We start from the raw sequence: 17,055 nt of genomic DNA, 5'->3' as shown, positions 1-17,055 counted from the left end.
GCATGTGCGCTCAGGCCTGCAGGAGTGGGGGATGCAGATCTGCTGCCTGGTCGGGCTGTGGTGCTTCAATATCCCTGTGCACCCAACGCTGCTCATGAGCCACCCCAAAGTCTGCAACTCCAGGCTCATGCCCTAGTGTGTGTCCAGCCAGGACCACAGCCATGACTATGGCCCACAAATTTCCCAAATGGGTATGCTTCAGTGCAACGTCCAGAAGTGCCTCCCATGCTGGCCATAGGGCTATACTGCAGGCCTCATGCTCTGATGGGGATCTGAGCTCAGATGAAGCCAGGGCTGGGGGCTGATGCGGAGGCTGTCCCTTGGGTTGGGCTGACAATGGTGACCTCGGAAGATGCCTGCCCCCTCTCTGGCCTCAGTGATCCCATCTATATGATGATAGGGGAAGACTAGAATGATCCTTAGTGTGCTCTCCATCTTCAAACTGGTCTTCAACAACAGAGTTTGAAGCCACTTCCTTCTTTCCCAGATACCGAGAGGCATTCCAGAGGGCATTGTTGAGGACTCTTTTTCTGGACTTGTGCCTCAGGAGCCGACTATAGACAGCTAATGGCTAGGCATTGCTTGGTTACATACTTGCGTACAATAAGCCAACAAACAAAATCCAACAACCTCTAGTAGGGCACGCCATTCTAGGGGCAAGTGATGGCAGTGCTGAGACAAAGAAAATTTGGGAGGAATCAGGAACTTTAGGAGATGTAGCCTCTAGGATTCCTCCCTCCCTCCCTGCCTCCCTCCCTTCCTTGCCGTCTGTCATCTGACCCCAGGCACAGGTCAGCTCAAACAGCTGAACAAGGACAGCAGGCACGCTCTCTTGGATCATCTGGGGAGGGGGCTGAACGGCAGCATTCTTCCCCTGCCACCCCCTCACATTTAACACACACTCCCCCATTATTCTGAAAGAAAAATGCCAGGATTCCAGGAAGCAGCACAAATGTGTGCTGACCTTGGAGCCCCAGATCCATAGTGGCAGCTTGTCCTCAAAGCAGACAACTACAGACGGGTGTGCTGCAGGCTTCTGCCTCTATTTCCTTCTGGGCCCCAAGGTGGCTGATCCTTGGGCCTCAACTCTGCTTATAGGGAATGCAGGTGATACCCTGGAAGACAGCCCTGACCAATACCAAGTTTAGCAGGAAGAGCTGGCCCAGCTGAGGCGCTCCTGGGAGGCACCCTCTACTGGGCCGCCTCAGGAAGAAGAGCCTAGAAGCCTGAGTTCTTGTTCCTGCCTTTGGCTCGTTGGGCTTCCGTAAGAAGGCTCCCTGGGGTGTGCACAGTTCTTTATGGATTACCAAACATGTTGCTGTCCATTCCATTCCTCCGCTCATCTGTTCATTCTTACGTCCACCACATACTTATCAAGTGCTGGTTGTGTGCTAGTATTGGAGGTAGAGGGGTGACTGAGATCCACCTCATCACTGCCTTCCTGCTGCTTCCATCTTGCAGGGAAGATAGACAAGGAACAGAGAATTCGAAGAGGGGTACATGTTTCAAAGGCAATGAGAGTCTACTGCAGCGCCAGAAGAGGGCCGGGAGTGCCATGTCAAGAGTGTGTGGTTAGAACAAGGCAGGGTGGGCCGTTTGAGCCTGGTGTCCTAGCTCCCAGCTCAGGGCTTTCTCTACCTCTCTTCACTGCCCTCCCCTTATTCCACCCACCCCCCAGCTGCTGCCTATTGGATTATCATTCACTGTCATTCATCCAATGAGCTTGGCCAATAACAAGGTCCTACGTTAGCTTCCTCTTGCCAAATCAGGTGACAAAACCAAGGCTCTTGGCAAGGTGGAGAGAAGGCCAGGCCATGGACAAACAGGACAGCTTATCAACTTTCTTTGGTGTCCCCTCTTTACTGCCAGGGCCAGGCTTAGCCCTGGGGCTCCTGACACCTGGGAGTGGGACAAGGTTAAAGGGAACTGAAAGGGGGCCTGTTGGGCTGGGGCTGGAGAAAGAGTGACCTGCCTTGGTGCTAGATGCTGTGGGTGTGGCTACGTTTAGGATGTAGAGGGACCCAACCAACTCTGGGCCCCTCCTGTGTGCAATAAAGCTGCATTTTAAGGGTAAGGAAGCGGAGGCTTAGAATGGGTAGAATACGACTTCTTGTCTGAGGTCATCTTGACAACTGCCCTGTATGGGAAGTCCAGTTGGCAGTCCCATTTGACAACGGAAAACCTGGAGGCACAGAGTGGAAGTGACATGCCGGAAGCCACCGGGCCCCCCAGCTGCATTCCTGGGCCTCTTGGTCCCACACTGAGGTGTCTAAGCCTGGGCCTTTCTCCAGAGGGTGGGGGGGCTTGGCTTATGACTGCTGAACCATGTTCCCTGGAATTTCACAGAGGAATCTGAGACTCTGTGATGGTCCCACACACTAAAGCACTGGTTCCCTTTGTTGCCACACAGATTCCATTCTCCCAGCAGCTCGCCCTGCTGTCCACTGTCCCTCAGGAGCAGGAAGCCCTGTCCCAGCCCTATGACTAGACCCATCAGCCTTCTTCCCTCCTCAGAGTGGGTCTAACAGGCAGTCCCTAGACCCTGGCACTCAGGCCTCCCTTCACTGTGATAAACCCAATGGTTTCAGGCCAGGAGCTCAGGCCCTCCAGGAAATGATAGCCCATTGTCATTACCCAGAAAAATCTCAGCAGCTCCATCATGAGGTGTCTAGCCCGTTCCAGGGCTAAATTTGGCGGGGGAGGAATCTGAGGAATTCTTTAGGCTCTCAGATTCCACCTTTTTATTTTGGGGTAGAGGAAAGAAGGGGCGGAAACCGTGAAACTGTATCCTCAGCCCCAACTCCGGCGCTGAGGGGAGAGGGAGGGCTGGTGAGCCAGCGCTGGGAGCCCCAGGGAGTGACGGCCTTCTCTCCCACCCTCATCCTCTCCTTTGTCACCATGGCCACCAGGACCACGCAGTGGTTTCTGGTTCAGCCAAACTCCTCTGGGTCCCTGGAGCCCTGTGCTTGGGGCTTCTATGGGGACCCCAGCTGCCCACCCTAGTGGGGCCCAGGGCCCCTTGCCGGGCCAGCCTCCTCCTGCCCTCGTGCCTTCATCCTCAGGCTTGTCCTGAGGAGTCTCACTCTCCAAGGTCTGTCCTCTGCCCCCTGGCTCCCCTCCCCTGGGCCCGCCACAGACAGCCAGGCCAAGAGCTCAGTGGTGGGGAGAGGCCTGGGCTGCAGGCTGTGTCCCCCCCGGGGCCTTCCGCCATGTTGGGCACATGAGCTGAGCCATCTCCGTGCTGTGGTGGAGTGAGGTTCTGCCGCTGGGGCCACATCCAAAGCCCTGTGTGCACCTTGGCTGGGCCAGGACCTGCCTGAGGGCCAGCGCCCAGGGTGGCCTGCTCTCCTTTGCAGAGAGGCCCAGCACCAGGGGAGGCTGGGGAAGCCACCAGCCGGCAAATGGCAGTGCCCTCCCACTTGCGGGGAGCAGCCCGCTCCACAAGGGCTGTGGGAGATGGCCGTTCAGGCAGGAGGCGGAGGGGACCCAGAGCTGAGGCCCTGGCTCTGTATCCCTCTGATGGAAGGAAAGCGGGGAGGGACAAAAGAAGAGAGGAAGGAAGGGAGGAGAGCAGGAGAGAGGGAGGGGGCGCCCATGGCCTCCCTGGGAACCCACTGGAAATGCCCCGTGAGCCAGAGTCAGGCCAACTAGGGCCAGGGTGGCTGCTTCTGAGACACGTCCTGTGCTCTTGGTGACTGTGTGCTTGGCTGATGCCACCTTCCACAGGTGACCAGGGTCACGCAGACCAGGCCAACAGAGTCCCCAAGGAGAAAATCTCCCAGCGACCCAGCATTAGACCCATTGCTCCTGGTCATCTTGGATGCGGCTGCTGGATCCGCAGAGCTGAGGACACAGGGACCCCGGGCTGGCCCTCACTTGCACGTGACCCTGGGCACAGCCCTGCCCGCTGTGGGCCTGGTCTCCCTGCCTGTCAGCAGCTTGGGCTGGGGGCCCGGCTCACCTGAAGGGCCCTGCTTGTCCCTCCCACAGGCTCCCAGGTACCGACCAGCTCAGGGCTCAAGGTGTACCAGGGTCCCTGGGCCACCCTGGGTCAGCTCTGGCTGCCCGCTGCCCAGGAACAGGAGGCCATGGCAGCCTTGGGCCCATCTATTTCCACCCCTCCTGTCCCATTGTGGCTCCAGGGACAGAGTGCTCCTTCCACTCTGAAGTGCTGCCCTCTCCACTGTAAACAGTGCTGGTCCTGGAGTGTCCTCCCAGGGCAACCAGAGCTCTGATGGGGCTGATGATCTGCAGCCACAGACGTGAATGGAGCAGTGGAGACAAAAGCTGGTAGGGCTCTCTCAGGCTCGGGCTGAGATTCACCAGGGTCATCCCCTGCTGGGAGGCAGTTTCTTACTGTCTCCAGTGTGCAGATGAGGAAACAGTGACCCGAGGCTGCACAGTACCCAGCAGGGGTGGTCCCAGGAGCCAGAATTCCAACTCAGGTTTGAATGACCCCAGAGCCATAAATGCTGCCTCCTGGCTGTACTCCAAGACCCCTGGCAGCTGAGACCCTGTCCGAACCCCCACCCCACCCATTGCCCAACATCGTGCCAGGCACAAAGGAGACATCCAGTTAGCATTTCTTGATGGATTGTCCGCTAAAGGAGCCACCCAGCCAGCTACATGGGGAGCAGGACCCACCAGGCCTGTCCTGACCCACGGGCCCCGCGAGGAGGGAGGCGTGTTTCTGCACAAGCACTGCTCCTTGCCTTCCCAGCACACAAGCCCAAGCCTGCTGCCCCAGGCAGCAGGGGCTGCTTTGAGGCGCACGTCTTACTCTTTCATGTCACAGGGCGAGGAAAGCCGGCTTGTGGCCTCCAGCTCTGCGAGTGAAGGAAGAAGCCAAGGTGGGCTCCCAGCACCAGTCCAAGCACATATTGGACTCCAGAGCTGCGCTCCACTCCGCAAAGGGTCCTGGAACCCACTGAAGGGCTCCTAGGGCCTGCAGCTACCACTAAGTTGTGGTGGGAGGGGTGGGGCCCGGCGTGTGCGGAGTGGGGGGGGGATGCCTTTAAAGTCTCCCAAGGAATTACACTTCTGGAAATAAGCACAAGTTACAATCAATTTCCAGATAATACACGCCTTGAAAGACAGATTGGTGGCTTGCATGTTCATTGTACCCAAACTTTAATTAAACCCTTTAAAACGAAAACCTGCCCGGCATTATTCTGCTAATTGACCCGACCTGGTGAAAGCAGGCTGAGACTGCAGTGCTGTGTGGTAATAACACTTATTTCTGCAGTCTCCCCTACTCCCTATTATGGATTCAAGAATTGTATGGGCTCCCAGCCAGTCATCACAAAGCAAAAAGTAATAAAACCTCCAAAGACTCCTTCCCCGACCCGCCACCCCACCCTGCCATTTCTGGGCAGGCTCTGTCGTGGCTGGGCAACGTGTCCCTGAGTTCAGGTGGGTCCATTTGGCGTTCTTCCCCTGTCCAGCAGTGGGGATTTGGAAGTCCCTCGGTTCGCTGAAATTGGCAGTGCGAAGGCTCACTAAGTTCACAGGGAATGTGACTGGTGATGGGGAGGGATGTTACTGCTCAGCACAGGCTGTACGGTACGCAGCTCGTTCCCCACGATTCCCTTCAGAGACGTCAGGGGTTGTGGCCAGCCCAGCTCCTTGGCCTCATCTCCTTGGTGGGCCGCAGTGCCTGGAGCTGTCATGGCACTCCCAGAACCTCGGATCTGGCTGCCCTGTCCCTTTGCTGCCCATGTATCTGGGGGAAAGGAAGCGCCTAAAGCCTCAGCTCCTTGGCAGCAGGACAGGGCTTGTGGCCTGGCCTTTCTTATGACACACAGGGTGTGGGTTACCCCTGAATTTGAGGCCCAGTTCTGTCACTGCCCTGCTGAGAGACTCTGGTCAGGTGCTGTCCCTCTGGACCTTGGTGTCCCCATCAGCCCAGGGATGGGCAGTGGTCTTTGGGCCTGTGATTACTCCAATGCTTGATGGAGCTGCAGCCTCCTGGCCGGGGGTGGGGGGGCTCTGTTTGGGAGGACATGGGGGAGGCCCACCCTCAACCCCAGCATGGACTGCCTCCATGCCCTGCGCTATAAGTGGGGAGGGCTGGTTTTGATGGAGAGAGAAACCACAGCACAGTGTTTCCTGACCAGGCCTTCTTCTTGGGCTCGTCAGGGGTTTGTAACCCGTAAGAGGGCCTGGCTGCACAACTATGTCCCCCTGGGCATGGGCCCTGGGTCTTCATGGGGCAATATTAGGCACTTTCTCAGTCACTCAACAAATGGGTGCTTGGAATGACAAAGCAAGCAGGTGCCAGGCCCTGCCTTGGTAGCTGTGGAGACAGAAATATCTAAAGTACCACTTGGCAGGTGCTATAAGAGCAATACATGCAAAGCACTGTGGGAACTCAGGCAAGGGAGTGACTAAGCTTTCTGGGGTGCAAGCTGCCAGACAAGCAAGGCTTCCTGGGGAGGGGCCATGGAATTGGGTTTAAGGGAATAACAGGGATTACCAGGAAGAGAAGCAGAGAGAACAATGAGCACAGAGACTGGAAGGTCATGGAAGCTGCCAGGGGCCTCTGGGGTGTCTTTGGCTATGTCCGTGTTTATCATCCTGACACCCACACAAGAGGAGAGATTATAGGGTTGTGATTGGGACTGCACAAGTGCGGAGCTGCAGATGCCTGTCTGGAGAAGGCAAGAGGCAATCTCGCACAGGAAATGCCAAGAGGGCAGCAGTGCCAACTGCCTGGCACACACACACACGCGCACACATGCAGATGCAGACATGCACACACGTGCAGATGTGTGCAAGCGCACACACAGGCCCTGTTATTGTTGGAACTATTGTGTCCCCCAAATTCATATGTTAAAGCCCTTAACCCCCGATGTGATGGGATTGGGAGATGGGGCCTTTGGGAGGTGGTGAGGACCTAAGGGTGAAGCCTCCATGATGGGATTAGCGCCCTCAGAAGAAGAAAAGGAGAGACCAGAGTGCTTTGTCTCCACCACGTAAGGACACAGCGGGGAGGTGTCTGTGCATAAGCCAAGAAGGGAGACAGGACCCTGTCTCATCAAGAGATGAACCAAATTTGTCGGCGCCTTGATCTTGGACTTCCCAGTCTCCAGGACTGTGGGAAGTAAATGTCTATTGTTTAAGCCCGCAGCGTATGGAATTGTGTTATGGCAGCCTGAGCTGAGTAACACAGACACACACACACATACGTGTATGCACACATGCATGTGCAGGAACACACGCATACAGATGGGCACACAGAGACATACACACATGCACACAACCCACAGATGGGCACGCACACACGTACACGTGCACACCCAGAGAAGAATTCACTCGTCCCCCTACAGACATGTGCTTGCACCCAGTTGCATACTCAAGGCCACACCCCCACACAAATGCACATGCCCACAGATGCGTGCATGCAGCATATGCACACTCACCCCCCTTCCACAGTACCCCAGCACTCTCTGCTCTTGGGCATACAGTCAAAAGGCACCACTCTGTGAACAGAAGCCAAGTCTGGAACAGACCCTCAGTGTCCCATTCATTCCACAGGCTGAGGCTGTGAGTGGCCCTTTCAGAAAGGCATGGAAAATCCTGTCCCAGGACTCCTAGATGGGACAGCCGTTCCCAACGGGGATGGATCAAAATCCATTCTTTCATCTCTGCTTGCACTTCCCCACCCCCGCTGTCACCCGCCCTGGAGTGCTGTGCTGGGAAAGGGGCGCATGGTGGGGACAGAGGAAGCAGTGCGGCGATTCTGGGGTGAGTGAAGGAAAGGTAGCCTTAAGTCTGGCCAGTGGGAGAAGCATCTGGTCTGTGTGTGTTCTTGTGTCTGTGAGTATATATGAGTGTGTATGTCTGTGAGTGTGTGTGCGTGTGCATGCATCTGCATGTGTGTTTGTGAACTGCAAGCAGCAACCCTTACTTGGCCCCCTTGAAAATGTCAAGCCACTGACATCTGCCCCCCAGGGCCACACTAATGTGGGCATGACGGGATGGATGTGAGCAGCCCAGGGGGAGTAGTGAAGATGTTCTGGGACCTCTGAGCCCATTAGAGGGACTGGGGGCAGGGGGTCACAGCCAGCCGGCACAGTGTCAGTCCTCAGATCTGCCCCTTAGAGGTCAATGGGAAGCACGACTTGACCTAAGATGCTGTGTGCCCAGTTGAATGCCAGCTCCATCCCTATGTGGTTTGGGCAAGTCCATTTTCCTCCCTGGGCCTCAGTCTCTCCATCCTAGGAACTTGTTAAAAAGAAATATGTAAAACAGTTGCTACCCTTGTTAAAGTGGGGAAAGTGAATTTTGAGGATCAGGAGGCGTCTATGTAGTGTCTGCAAGTTCATTCCACAACATGTAGCTGGCACGGATGTACCAAATGCAAACTCTGTGCAGGCTCCACGCTGGGCCGGGGAACATGTTCAGGATCATGCAAACATGCCCAGTTTGTGTGTCTGCCTTCAGTGGCTGACATTCTCAGCAGGGAGCTGGAATAGACAGAGCTGGACACAGTGGGTGGTCTCTAAGGGCCCTTCTGGCTCTGAGGCCCCCGAGTTGGCTCCTAACCAGCCTGGTCAGGAATGGGAGTGCACTGTAATGCTGAGGGCCCCAGAGAGAGGAAGAGAAAATGTGGTCAGCAAAACAATGACATCTGAGGGCAGAGATGTCACTACCCAAATTCCTAGAACCTGGAAATTTGTTACCTTCCATGGCAAAAGGGGCTTTGCAGATGGGATTAAATCAAGGATCTTGAGATGGGGAGATTCCTGGATTATCTGGGTGGACCTTAAGTGTAATCATAAAGGTCCTTATAAGAGTCAGTAGTGGGACATGTGAGGTGGAAGCAAGAGGTTGGAGTGACGTGAGGGAGGGTCACGAGCCAAGAAATGTGTCAGTCTCTAGAATCTGGAAAGGGCGAGGAGACAGGCTCTCGCCTAGAGGCTCCGAAAGGAACACAGCCTGCCGATGCCCCGACTTTAGCCCTGTGATGCCCATTCCACATTTCTGACCTCCAAAAGAGTAAGAGCGTAAATTTCTATTGTTTTAAGCTACCAAGTTGGTGCTAATTTGTTACGGCAGCCACGGGAAACTAATACAGAAGGGCGTTGGCTCTTAAGGCCTTACCATGTGCCAGGCTCTGCGCTCAGGGATTCCCACCGAGTATCTCATTTGACCCATAGAATGCTCCCTGTGGGTATGGGAAGCTCTGCCTATAATACCCATTCTACAGATGGGACTCACGGGGGAATGGCTTGCCCAGTTCACGCAGTGGAGAGGTCAAGGATTGGCCCCGGGCCTGCTGGACTGGGCCTTCTACTCTCTGACTGCCGCTGCGGGGAAGGAACCGCTAAGGCTGGAAGGTAATCATTCCGGCGCCAGGGAAGGAAGTGGCCGTCCTGGATCAGGCTGGACTCACTTTCCATCACCAACATCCCCTGAAGCCTGGGGCTGGCTGGGCATCAGGGTCCTTCGGTAGCCTCCAGCCCCAACCCCAGCAGTGATACCCTTTCTAGCACCCATGCCTGGGCATTGACCCCAAAGCTTCAGCCAGACGCCTCCAGGGGCAGAGAGCTCACGAAACTGTTAGGCAGCTACTGCTATGACTGAGCAACCTCTTTCTGCCCCATCTGATTTCTTGAAACCAAGGGGGTCCTGGACACATGTGTTCTGAGGCCCTGGCAGATTGGTCACTGAGCCTCAGAGACGGACAGGGCCTTTGTGAAAGGTCACCCAATTGGGTCAATGTTGGATGGTGGCAGAGCCTGAGGCTCCTGATTGCCAGCAGCTCACTCTTTCTGTCGGCTGAGACTACTGGCCCTGATCTATGGGCCGAAGAGACCTGATTCAACAGCAGGCGCAAGCAACACCCAGTTAGCCTGCCGGCATGGTAGCTGGCGTGGCAAAGTGAATGTCTCCACTGGTCCTTGCAAGACCTGTTTCAATAACACAAGTAGGTGTTAACATCGATCCAAGAGGCCTTACTTCCCAGTTGCTTAAATTAATGCTGGTGATTGTCCAGCCTGTGACAAGGGCAGTGGCTGGCGGCAGCCCGGCTCACATGACTGACCATGTCATCCTCACTTTGTGTGAGAGCCCCATGGAGAAAATAGCCAGAGCAGAGGAGAGGTGTGCAGGTTTCCATCTCACCAGACTCGAGTCTCAGGGGAGCAGCCAGGGAGTGGGGTGGGGGACAGACCCTCTCTCATCTGTGTCCTGCTCTTTCCTCTTGCTTCCAAGACTCTCCTTTGGGGCAATGCCAAAAAGAGACTTATAGCGCCATTTGGGAGAGTAACCCGAGAAGATGGGAGTGGTCCCCTTTTCCAGGTTGTGGCTCACTGGGGACCCCTCAGGCTCTCCTGCAGATTCTAACTACAGGAGAGCCGTGGCTTTGTGGAGAGCAGTTCTGTGCACCCAACTCCCTGCCTCCCCTCCACGGTCCTAGCTCCATCCTCAAGAGCCTCTTAGCAACCTCAGAATAGCGGACCCCAGAAGGTCAGAGCGGGGCAGGGTGTTCTGCTCCCAGGTAGAACTCACAGTCTAGTGGAGAAGAAACAGGGGAGCTGAGGTTCTCCCCAGGGGCACGTGTCCCCAAGAATCATGAGTCAGGGCCTCAAGGCTTTGAACCATCACCCAAAACTCTATGAGGCAGATCTTGTTATCCCATTTGACAAATGATGAAAGTTAGACTGAGACTGGTTAAGCAGCTTGCCTACTGTCGCCAGCGGGAAAGGAGCTGACAGAGATGGGAACCCACAGGGAGTGAACCAAGAGCAGTGCTAAGCCACTGCACTGGACAGGGCACTAGTCTCTGGGGCTCCCATGGTCTCTGAACCACATGTTGGGCTTTCCATTCACTTGCACTCTCATTTGGGAGCAAGCCTATCTTCATTTCTGATTGATTGTCAATATATTTTCTCTATTCCAAAGTAGTTAATGGTCTGTAAACACATTCTTAAATGCACCTGGGAGCTATTTAGTTAGTGCAATCTTTTTTCATTATTCTAATACACTGGTTCTCAAAGTACGATTAGAAAACCAGCAGTATTATTATCACCTAGAGCTTCCTAGACATACAAATTCTTGGGTCTTCCCCCTTCCACCCCGCGATCCACTGAAGCAGAGATTCCGGGAGGAGGGCCCAGCCAGGACTGGCTGCGTAATTTGTGGGGCTTGGTGCAAAATGAAAATGCTCGGTCCCTTCTTCAAAAATTCTTAAGAATTTCAGGACTATGATAGCAGATCATTAAACCTAGCGTGGGGCCCTTCTGAACACGGGGCCCTCTGCCACCGCACAGGTGGCACGTTCTTGAAGCTGGCCTCCAGCCTGTCGGCGCTGTGTTTTCCCAAGTCATTCTGATACCCACTCATGTGTGAGAACTGCTGCTCTAATGCTTTTTTTTTTCATTTTAAAAGTAATACCTGTTAGTCAAAGGAAATTTAGGAAACACAGAAAGAGGCAAAAAAGAAAATTAAAAAGAAAGAACCACAAATGATCTCACTACCCAGGACAATCTGTTATTAACTTTTCATCATATTTCCTTCCTGTGTTTTTTTCTAAGCACAGATTTAGGGTTTTTATATACACATGTGATGCCACTAAACATTCAAGGGCATACCCTGTGCTCCTCTTGAACACGCTATCATAAGCATTTTCCCGATAATCACGTCTTTGTTGCAAAGATCATTTATAATGGCTACATACCTGTGTCAGCCATCTTTCATCCTCATAGCCTCTCCTCCTGCCTTTTTGCCCTATTGCGGCGGCTTGCTCTTCACCTCAGCGGCACCAGGTACCCCTACATTCTTCCCCAGAGCTATTTTATCATAGCAGTCTGCTTAGCCATTCTTGGCACCTCTGCAAATCTGGAAAGTGAGAGTCAGCACTCATGGGGGCAGCCTTTGATGAACAGATAACTAAACAGTCTTCTCTTCCCTGTCTTGGACAGACAATTGAGACACATTCTATTGGGTCTTCAGAGTGTCCCCAGTGGATCTGAGCCCCAGTTGCCCACAGCAGTGACCAACTCAATACCATATCTTGTTTCATTCTTTCCAGTCCCTCCCTTCTATTTCCTGGGACCACTTCCCAAAAGAAACTTGGGTCAGACTCTCCTTTGGAGGGAATGAAAGCTAATACGCTTCTGGTGAAGTGCGTGGAGCGTTATTGTCTTAACCACTCTCACTCATGGACTCTTAGTTCTTGGTTTTTCTCCCTTTTACACCAAGGGGGATCTCTCTGGCTGCGAACCTTCTCTGTATACAGGTGAATTTCCCACGACAGAATCCCAGAGAGAGAGTTTATGGGTCCAAATGTTGAGTACTTTTTAGGCTCTCGATCTTGCACTATCTAAAGGAGAACAAGTCAGCTTCTGGCTGGTTGGGGAAGCTGCACTTGACTGATGGAAAACCTCTTGGCCAAACTCTCCTGGCCTGAAGGTGTAAAGCATGGCCTGGACATGGTTCTCACACCATCCACTGAACTTTAAGTAGGAGGGCCAAGTCGGAGGCAGGGAATGGGAACACGGGGGTAGTAGTTTGCTCGGGCTGCCGTAACAAAGTGCCACAAACTTACTAGCTTAAACAACAGAATTGTGTTGTCTCTCAGTTCTGGAGGCTGGAAGTCTGAGCTCAAGGTGTGGCCAGGGTTGGTGTCTTCTGAGGGCTGTGAGGGAGAATCTGTTCCAGGCTTTTCTCCTAGGTTCTCACGATTTGCCAGCAATCTTTGGCGTTCCTTGGCTTGTGGCAGCATCACCCCAATCCTGCCTTCATCTTCACATGGTGTTCTCCCTGTGCATGTGTCTGTGTCTAACCTCCCCCTTTTTATAAGGACACCAGTCTTATTAGATAGGGGCCCACTCTACTCCAGGATGACCTCGTCTTAACTAATTACGTCCGCAACAACTCTAAACAAGGTCACTTTCCAAGGTACTCTAGTTAGGACTTCAACTTGTGTTATTTTGAGAGGATAAAATTCAGTCCCTAACGATAGGGTTAGAGCCCACATAGGAGGCCTTACATGGGGCTCTGTGCCTCCATGGAATGAAGAGGAACCCGGAAAGGGCCCTCCTTCAAACCACAGTCCCAGAAGCACTTAGGAAGTCATGGGTAGAAAGAGCCACGGTTCCTGTGTGGAAGTGAATGTGGAGTAGAGCTTGTCCGAACCACAATGCCTTAAGCGAGGGTCCTCAGGCCACCACCCAGCACAGGTCCCCTCCGACACGTGAACGCCCTGAAAGACCAGGAGAACCACAGATTAGAGCCCATCCAGCTCAACTCTCACATTTTTCAGAGAGCAAGCTGAGGCCCACAGAGGACAAAGGGCTTGATGGTGATCACAGAACGAGGCAATGGCAATTGGGCCTGTGCCAGGTGCTCTGGACTCCCATGCCCGCTCCATGGCCAACTGTCTCCTTCCTTTTCCTCCTTAGCAGAGACTTTCAGAGACCTGAGGTCCAACAGAGGCCCAGATGGGACAGGAACTCGCTCAAGGCCACCCAGCAAGTCAGTGATCGGGTCAGGACTACAATCAAGGTCTTTTGACTCCTCGCCCAAGGTCCCTTCTGGCGCCCCTGCAGGTGGTGTCCACCCCTGTTTCCCACGTCACATTCCATGGACGCCTTGTTCATAGCGGTGTCACACTAAAATGCACCAGCTCAAATACGTTTGAGAAATAGTATGTTCTTCAAAATTCAGCCGCAGGACTTCTCAGGGCCTTTCTGAGCTATGTGCATCAGGATTCTCCATGATGGGGGTAGAAAATGCAGGGTTTTCCAACTGCTTTGACCTCAGAACTCCTTTATCTGTGAAACCCTGTTGACGTTTCTCTAGACTCTCAGGATGGGACTCTGAAGGCCATGGGAGCCTTGAGATCTCTCTGAAGGGCAGCAAGTAGGACAGTTTGGGCCCAGGGAGGATGCTGCTAAAGTGATGTGTGGGATGAACTGGGGGGTGAGGGGAGAGGTCTTCAGGCCTGCCTTCTGTGGACTCAGGAACTGGAGCCATCTCTGGTCTCCATAAGAATTATTCTAACCTCATCTTGACAGCGTCCCTTAATAAACCTCTAATTTATTCTGTGCTGAGTTTTCATAGACATGTTTACCTCTCTACAGAAACATCTAGTCTTCTTTTCTGTTCTCGCCCGTACCATACGGCCCACTCCTTATGCCAATTTCCATCCTCATGACAGAGCTCAGTGTTTCCAGAGGGAGCCTCAGACTTTCCACCATCAAAGGAAGGGGATCTGGAGTGGAGCTGGAAGTCCCCTGTCCTGTGGAAGGGCCATGGTGGCCTCCATGTCAGCTCCTGGGGGAGAAGCCGGATCTTGCCTTGCCTCCACACCTGCTGCCTGTTGAACAGGGCCAGGCTTGGCTTGAGTGGTGGGATGGCTGATCTTTGGTGCTGGATCCTTTGCAAAGAGGGGCTGATGGTCAGGAAAGGGAGAGGTCCTCTGTAGCAATTCATGAAAGGGCTTCGCCATGACATCCAACTTCGAGGATTTCAGTGTAAACAAGGCAAGTGCATGGAGACGAAGTGTCCCCTCTGACATAACTTATTTCCCAAGCCGAGGGAGAGAGTGTTTGGCAAAACTCGGCAAACCCAGGTGGATGTGGGTAATGATCCCCAACCTCCCGAGGCAGAAAAACACCAGGTAGGAATCCCGAGAAAGCTCACGTCCCAGCTCTGGGTTTACAGTAGATTGAGCTAAGCACAGTGGAGCCTTCCAATTTGGAGCCAACAGATGCATGTGGCTCCGGCTGCACGTGCCCAGTGTGTCTCGTTGTTGCCCAGGAGCCTGTGAGGTAACTGTTCCCTCCCTTTCACGGATAGCAGAGGGAGGCAAGGAAGGTGAAGGATTTTGTCCAAAGCCACACAACTATTTCGTGGCAGAGCTGCACCAGAGCTAAGTATTACGTACTTGGAAACACTGCTTGTCAGAAGGAAGAGGAGCCTCTGATTTGGCGCCCTTGGCTGGCAGGAGAAGGGGAAGGAGCCAGCAGTGGCTGTGGGCACCTCCCAACAGCCAGGGCTCTGCTCCCTGCGCAGTGCCCAAGCAGACGGCTGGAAGCCAAGTGGGCAGGAAGCCCCTGTTATCAACATTCAGGTCGCCTGTCATCAAAGGAAGTGTGTTCTCCGCCCTCGCTTCAGGGGAATTTAGGAGGCATGAAGCAAACGGTGAGTGCAGGGACTTCCTGCTCTCTGCTGGGTTGGGGCTGGCATGTTGCTGATTTGAGGATCGAGGAGAGGATGGGCAAGTCCATCTGACCTCCCAGTGCGTGATAAAAGGTGTGTTCTGAATTTGGCAGAATATCCTATTTTATTCATGAAGCACCAACCTGAAATAGACCGAGAGCTCTTACGTGTGGACATCCTGGGAAGCTTAGAAGGTAAGAAACAAAAATACCACAGCCACAACATTTGCTACCTCAACTTCAGGCGGGAGAGTTACGTAATTGTCACTTAGTCATACTATTAAGTATACAGACTGCAGGTTGATAACGGGGTGGAGGCGGCTGGGGGAGGGTTTGCTGCAGTGAGACCCCACCTCCTAGCTCCTCAGGACCTGGGCACCTGGCAGCTGCCCCGGCTCCAGGGCCGAGGAGCCGGAAGTCGGGGACAAGAGGAGCCAGCTCCCCATTTCATCCAAGCTCCATTGCCCCTGGCAATGGCTGGAAACAGGAAGCCCTGCCTAGATCCCCAAAACGACTGCTTCAGTCGCAAGTTTGGGGAGATTCACAGCCGGGGGGCCGGTTTTCCGGAAGCTCGTTGGAGGAGCCGGCTTCAGGTCTGCCCTGGAAGCGGGCTGGCCTTCAGGCTTGGGAAGCCCTCGAGGCTCCCGACACTGTTTAGAAGCCAACCCCTGAAAGGCCCTTGTTGCCCTGGAGGCTGGAGGGAGGCTGGGGCCAGGACTGCCCACTCTGAGGGGCCTTGACCAATGTCACCACCACTGACACCTCAACCTGTCCTCTGGGCCAGAATCCTGCTTATGGTGAAGGATTAGTCAGGGGTGACAACTCTTAAAACCTAAGCGCCTAAAGAAAAATGGCGTTAATTATGCTGTATGGCCCTGAACCTGATTTAGCTGTTGATCTAAAAATTAAGAGAGAGAGACAGAGAGAGAGAATGAGAGAGAGCTATTCCATGGAGAAAATACAAAACTCTGGGGAAAGGGAGTGAGGACCAAAGCTACCCAGAGCATCTCTGGCTGTTAAGAGTGTATTGACGAAGCCAGCTGTGACGACACAGAGGGCAGTCCAGTGCCCAGGAGAGGACACCAGACTGGCATTAGCAGCCTGGATGCCAGGCCGTGCTCTGTTACTTGTTAGCTCTGTGACTGCAGGCTAGTCACTAACTCTCTCCGAGCCTCAGTGGCCTTAACTCTAAAATGGGGGCAAAAGCATGCTCACCCCGTAGGACTGTTGCAAGGGTCACATTAGCTAAGGGTGGGAAAAATGCTTTGAAAAGCATTGTGTGTGGAGAGGACAGTGCTACATGGAAGAGTGGGAGAAACGCAGGGATCCACAGATGCACCCTGTCTGCCCACCCCCCGTGTCTCCCCCTTCCTCTGCCTAGTGAAGGCTTCTCCTCTTTCAGGTCTCAGCTTAGAGGTTGGGTCCTCGGGGAAGCCTCTCTGACCCCCCGAGCTGGGCTGGGCCCCTGCTCAGCTCCCTGCACTTCTCCTGCAGAGCACCTGCCTCCATTGTGTGATCGTGCGCGGTTTCCCTCCCTGGACGTTTAACCAGACGGCCTGGGGTTCTTCCTTCTGCACCGTTGAATGCCAGCATCAAGCCCGAGGTCCAGCTCTGAGCTGGTGCTCAGTGAATGCTGAATAAATGAATGACTGAGATGAATGAATGAAAGAAAAGCTCTGCTCTTCTCAGCGAGTCTCAACTCCCCTGAGTTGCACTTTCTTTGTCTGCTAAGTGAGAAGGATGGTGTGGATGTTGGTGCTTCTGGGAGTAATAACGGCGGCTTGTTTGCAGCCTTTTGTGTGGATGATCTCATGCAGTCCTTGCAACAAGCCTACTATTATCCCCGATTTACAAATCGGAAAACTGATGCTTAGCGAAATCAGGC

The 17,055-nt window shown here is 53.9% G+C and overlaps 1 long non-coding RNA gene across 1 annotated transcript in view; it reads right to left on the bottom strand.

Annotated features, from left to right (window-relative positions):
* The window catches only part of LOC123282641 (uncharacterized), a 91,620-nt gene that overhangs the window by 16,194 nt on the left and 58,371 nt on the right, over positions 1-17,055 (bottom strand). The gene's annotated exons all lie outside the window — the stretch shown is intronic.

Source organism: Equus asinus, chromosome X, assembly GCF_041296235.1.
Source record: "Equus asinus isolate D_3611 breed Donkey chromosome X, EquAss-T2T_v2, whole genome shotgun sequence".
Lineage (NCBI taxonomy): Eukaryota > Metazoa > Chordata > Mammalia > Perissodactyla > Equidae > Equus > Equus asinus.
This window is presented reverse-complemented; position numbering and strand designations above follow the sequence as displayed.